This window comes from Otolemur garnettii, unplaced genomic scaffold (genome assembly GCF_000181295.1).
Source record: "Otolemur garnettii isolate 467f Iridium unplaced genomic scaffold, OtoGar3 scaffold00007, whole genome shotgun sequence".
NCBI lineage: Eukaryota > Metazoa > Chordata > Mammalia > Primates > Galagidae > Otolemur > Otolemur garnettii.
In genome coordinates, this window is record NW_003852402.1 from 2354566 (window position 1) to 2360853 (window position 6288).

The window sequence follows — 6288 nt, forward strand, 5'->3', positions numbered from 1 at the left end:
TAGTCCCCTGCTGCCCGGCACCCCATGCTAACTAGTCCCCTGCTGCCCGGCACCCCATGCTAACTAGTCCCCTGCTGCCCGGCACCCCATGCTAAGTGTCCATCCTTATCCCACTAATTTGCTATCATTTTTTGTTGCTTGTTTGCATGACACAGAGTGAATACTTAAACTGATACTTAAAACAAAATAAAACTTCCTCAATTAAAAGAAGACTTAACTATTGAGAAAGGTCACAGTCCAGGTTTGAGAAACCCAGCCTCGATGATCAACATGGAAGCACATTCTGGTACAAGCACTGGGTCTAGGTGCAATTCTTTGGCCATTAATGTAAAAAGCCGGAATCTTAAAGAGGAAGGAAAACCAGACTCTCATCTCACTTTTTGACTCGTCTTTCTATCAGAAAAAAATGGGCAATTAAGCCCCCAAACTCGTCCCAGGGAAGTGCTGACACCTCGCTGCTGAGTATCACCCGGTCTCCTTGGACACCTCCCCCAGGAAGCGGGGCACCCACCCGCCTCGCCCACCCCTCAAAGCACTTTTGTAGGATGAGTTCACAAACCCAATTGTCCGACCTTGTATTTAAAGAGACTCGATGGAAGATAATGTGCCGTCTTCCTTTCCAGCCTTCTGCATTATTACTTCCAAATATTTAGATGTCTTTATGAATTTTCATTCTTTTCAAAATATTCCTCCCTTTATGTTTTATATTCCTCCGGTGACATTATTTATAACAGTTATTTACTCTTACATTCCTTCTGATATCATCTGTTTTTTCTGAAATGATATTTTTCTTTTAATTATTTACTAAGTTTTGTGAGCTCTATTTATCTTCTATTTATCCAGTCATCCCCTTTTTGTGTTATTTTAATTCTGATACACTCTTTTTTAACAAGTTCTCTTGTTTGTTAAAAACAAAATTAGATTGTTTTGAAATTGTGAGGTTTTCCCTTTTATGTGACTACATCTTTCCTTGGGATTTTATTGCCTGCAGCAACATTATTATGCTAATTGTTTTCTTTTTGTTGTTGTTCTTATACTAACTTCGCCTGTCATTCAACCACAGTCCTGTTGCTGGTAATGTTTAAGTGAGATTATTTCCCGTAACCAGGGAAGAGTGAACCAGAATTGTTTTTGTACTTCCCAAATTTGTGGCTGCCTCTTCTGATGTAAACATGAGCTTTCAAACTGTGGCCTCCCAGGATCCAGCCTTCCCTTCCCCCTCCACTGCCTATATCTGGACCTTCTCTTTCATTCTCCCCGGGCCTGCCTTCGTGAGCTGGGGCTGCTATAACCTGATACTACAGACCAGGCATTGTTCACGGGGCTGGGAAACCCAAAACCAAAGGTGCCCACGGACGCCACCTCCTTGCTGTGTCCACACATTGCGGGGGGCACACTGGTCTTGCCATCTCCTTACAAAGACACTAATCCCATTCTGACCTCATCTAAATCTAATCACCTTGCAAAAGTTCCTCCCCCAATACTGTCACGGGGCGACATATCGGTGAGGGGGCAGCACAGCCACTTCACTCGGTTCATAGCAAGTTGCTCCCTGCTCAGTTCATGTTCCCTGGGTCCTAGTCAGCTCCAGAAACTGTGGCAAAATACCATAGACAGGTGGCTTAAACAATTGCCGCTGAGTCCTCACAGCTCTGAAGGCTGGGACGTCGGAGATTAACAGGTGGGAAGATTGGGTGGGCAGGAGGGCCACTTCATGGTGGCCCACAGGGCACTGCTTGCCATGTCTGCACATGGTGGGGAAAGGGCTATAGAGACCGGGTTCCATGGCTCACACCTGTAATCTCAGCACTCTGGGAAGCCAAGGTGGGAGGATCCCTGGAGTTCAGGACTAGCCGGAGAAAGAGCCAGATCCTGTCTCTACTAAAAATAGAACAACTTGCTGGGTGTCGTATCAGGAGCCTGTAGTCCCAGATACTCAGGAGGCTGAGGCAGGAGGATGGCTTGAGCCAAGAATCTGAGGTTGCTGTGAGCTATAGTGATGCCAGGACACTCTAGGCTGGGTGACAGAGTTAAGACCGTCTTAGGAAAAGGAAAGAAAAGGGCCATGCAGCTCTCAGGTTCTCCTCATAAAGACACTAATCCTTTGTGAAGGCTTCACCCTCATGACTTAATCACCTTCTGAATTCCACACCTCCTAATTCCATCACTTTGGGGATTAGGATGTCTGCACATGAACTTGAAGGACACACACCTTCAGAGCAGACAGCCCACCCAGCTGTTTCCCCATCGTGGAGCCATCATAGATCTGGGCAGGACAGACCACAGCCCTGGGAAATCCCTGAGAGCAAAAAGTCTCCAGAGCAAGAGGATGTGCCACCCAGAGCCACTGCTCAAGCTTACGGGCCCCAGTCCACTGCCCACAGCCCTCGGTCTTTACCCACCACCGGGAACAGCGATGACATTAGCTCACAGGGCTGCTGCATGACGACTTTGAAAATCTGTGACACGTAACAGGCTGGCAGCCAGAGTCACTTGTCACTGGGGTCGCAACACAGCTGTGATTAGGATTTTGACCTTGGAGCCTCTATCAAGCACCTACGACGTGCCAGCACTAGGCCCTGGGAGCTGACGTTCATCTCAGAGAAACACACAGAAGCACTTTAGCCAGTAAATATCACGAGAGGTAACAGATACCATTAGAGGGTGGAGAGTACATTAAAGACACATGAGGCAGGAGCAGGGCTGTGGTGCCCCAGTGAGCACACTGGACTGCGAGGTGGCCCACGTGGAGGGCCCCGGGGCTGTGGTGCCCCAGTGAGAACACTGGGCTGTGAGGTGGCCCACTTGGAGGGCCCGGGGCAGAGGGCACGGTAAGAGTTTCCCTGCTTCACTTTGCTTCTCCTTCCTAGTTTTGGCCCTATGGCCCTGAGTGAATTACATAAAATGTCATTCCTTCAAGCTATCTCATTGCAAACATTTGAACTTGGCACCAGCAATTTTTTTATTCATAGTTGCAGATAGGAGCGAGTTAGTGTGTTAATCCAAATCCGTTACCGGGGGAAATGGTAACTTCAGTGCGTGCATTCAAAACGCTGTGCACTGTACCATCTGCACGTCTGCTAGCCCAGCTTCCGAGGAGAAACCTACCACCAGGATTATGTATATATAGAGAGAAAGGCATTTATTTTAAGGAATTGGATCTCCAGATCATGGGGGCTGGCAGGTGTGCAGGCTGCAGAGCTGGAGGTGGGGGGCGGGATGGAGGCTCCCACAGGAGTCGCTTGCAGCCTTGAGTAGGAGGCAGGGAGGATCCTGCCTTCACCCTCCTTCTCAGGGAACCACAGTATTTTTCTCTCAAGGCCTTCGACTGACTGGACAAGGCCCACCAAGGGTCATTCACCTCACTCCAAGTCTACTGGATGTAAGTCTACTGATCACACCTCCAAAATGCCTTCCCAGCAACATCTAGGTCAGCGTGAGACCGAACCTCTGAGCACCACAGCCTAGCCAAGTTGACGCATAATATTACCTGTCATGGCACTTGGACGTGAATGCCGGCTGCGGCCCTGATGGCCTTCTAAGACCAGGATGCACGTGATGTCAGCAAGGGGGGAGGAAGTTCACCTGTTTAACATTTCACCAAGTCATCTTTCCCCCAGTGCAGTGCAAGGTCATGTCTATGGTGACAGAGCTGGCATTTGAAGATGTCAGTGACTTTATTGTCAACTGACTGTCCCTATGTGAGCCACACTGGATGGGGTTGACCACGTCCCAGGCTCTGCAGCAAGCGTGGGGGGGCTGCACTTAGCAGCAGAGGAGTGGGAAGAGGTGATACCCATCTTAAATGTCACAGTGATTTATAGACTATATTTTCTGGGGAAAGTGCAAAGATTTATTTCCAGGAGACAGGCCGTTTGTAAACATGCAACTCACAGGTGCAGCTGTGTGGGTCACTGAGCTACAGAGGCATCTGCGCGTCCCCAGGGAAAGGAACACCAGCAGGCCCTGCAGGCAGAGCACGTGCCCGGGGCAGCAGATAGCGTCCTGGGAATAAGGGCTCCTTCTCCCTGTCTCCCCAGGGGAGCCAGGATTAGATGGACGTGCACCACTCTACACCACCTTGCTGGAAGGAAAATGTAAAGATGACTAGTAGCTAGGTGATGTGCTAATAGCTTGATTTAATCTTTCTACAATGTAGACACATACAAAAATGTCACATGTTCCCCATAAATATATACAATCATTATTTCTCAATTAAAAATAAAAGTTTTAAAAAGTGATAGATGGTGAAAAGAGTTTACCAGAAAGATAAAAAAGTATCAATTTGTATGCACATACTAATGTAGCTGACAAATATATAAAGCAAATTGCCAAGATGAAGCAAGAAGCTAACACCTGCAATTAACCTGGGAAACACTGATGCCCCGTCCTGGTCCTGGACACCTGGGCTGGAAACCACCCCTGTGAAGTGGGGACTCAGGAAGGACTCGGGAGGATGCGGGAATCATCCTCTCGGCCCTGGTGCCAGAAGGAAACTACCTGAATATTCAAGGCCCTTTCCAGTCCTCAAATAGGCCCTCACCAGAGTCCCTTGGTGGAGATCAAACCTGTAGGAGCCCATCACTGAAATTCACTCAAGCACAGAAAACAAACAGTCCAGACTCACCAAAGAATGAAATGGCACTTCAGTGACTGGGAAGCATAACCCCCAGCTGCTAGTTAGCCGTCCTGATGGGAGTCTGGGATGCATGCATCACTGCAGTGTGGACACATGAGAGAGAAACTCAGGTGCCAGCAGGGTCTGTCTGCCTCTCAGGATTTGGGGGCATTTTCTTCAAGCCCATTGTCCTGGCTGACTGGCTGCATTCACACTCACCTGCCTGGTGTCACCTTCAAGCCACCTGTGACCCATTAAGGCACAAGCCTCCACCAGTTCCTGCACAGACACATTCATGGCCAAGCAGGCTGGGAATTCTGTGACCCCAAGGGCATCAGGAGTGTTACACTGGGTGACTAGGGTTGGCACTTTCTGTGCTCTGGCCTGATTCTACTGTGCCTCCTCCTCCAAACAGACACCAAGTAGGTCTCTTTCTCATCATCTCACCCCATAATCAATCCTGCTCGTACTTGGTCCCCAGGGAGTCCTACATTCTACCCCCCTCAAGCTTCCAGAAGCTTCTTCTGAGCAACAACATACCACCTCTTAGCTTCACTGGAATGAATTTGGGGGCCATACAGAAAAAAATTTTCTACCCCATTTCAATAGATGCCCCAGTGAATCCAGGTGCTCCTCCTGCCACGGCACACCCTCACCTAGTACAGCTGTGCTCGCCCATCTGTCCCCAACGAGCTGGGGGTTAGGGGCCTGGTCTATGCCTGATGCTGCCCAATGCAGGGTAATGGTGGGGGGTGCAGGAGGCCTGGCGTCTCTGGCCAGCAGCTACAGGGCTGCCCCCATGAACTCCAGCCCAGATGTCCTCATAGCCCTCTGAGCCTGCAGGCACACCCACTGCTGCCGGGCGTGGTTAATGCCAGGCTCCCTCTGGCACTGAAGCCTCGGCTCACAGTCGATAATGTGTATGTAAAGTAGTCTCTTTTCAAACCTTTATGTGCCCCACATACTAATGGCAATCCTTTTGAAATTACAATACGTGATTGTGCACCTGCGTGCAATTTTTATAGCCTCTTTCTTCCCCCAAGTAAAGAATAGAAAATACTCAAAAATGAACTTGTTTCTTTTCTTCCAAAATGGGGACCATAGGCGGGGCATGGTAGTGCCATGTGGTCCCAACTACTCAGGAGGCTGAGGTGGGAGGATTGTTGGAGCCCAGGAGGTTGAGGCTGCAGTGAGCTGTGGTCTTGCCCTGGCCCTCCAGCCTCAGCAACAAAAAAAGGTGGGGCGGGGGGGGTCCTGCATTCTCCTCCCCCCTGGTTTTCCACTTGCCCTAACCTGCCCCGTCTCCCCGCTTTGCCACCTGAGTGTCTTTCTAAACAAAGCCTGCAGTGTCGGTCCTTGACTCAAACTCCACAGTGGCCTTGACACTCCCCAAAGCTCACACCGTTATGTGCAGTATGCTGGCCCTGCCCTCTCTCCAGAGCTCACACCATTACGTGCAGTGTGCTGGCCCTGCCATCTCCCCAGAGCTCACACCGTTACACTGTGCTGGCCCTGCCCTCTCCCCAGAGCTCACACTGTTACCCACAGTGTGCTGGCCCTGCCCTCTGCCCAGAGCTCACACCGTTACACTGTGCTGGCCCTGCCCTCTCTCCAGAGCTCACACTGTTACCCACAGTGTGCTGGCCCTGCCCTCTCCCCAGAGCTCACAC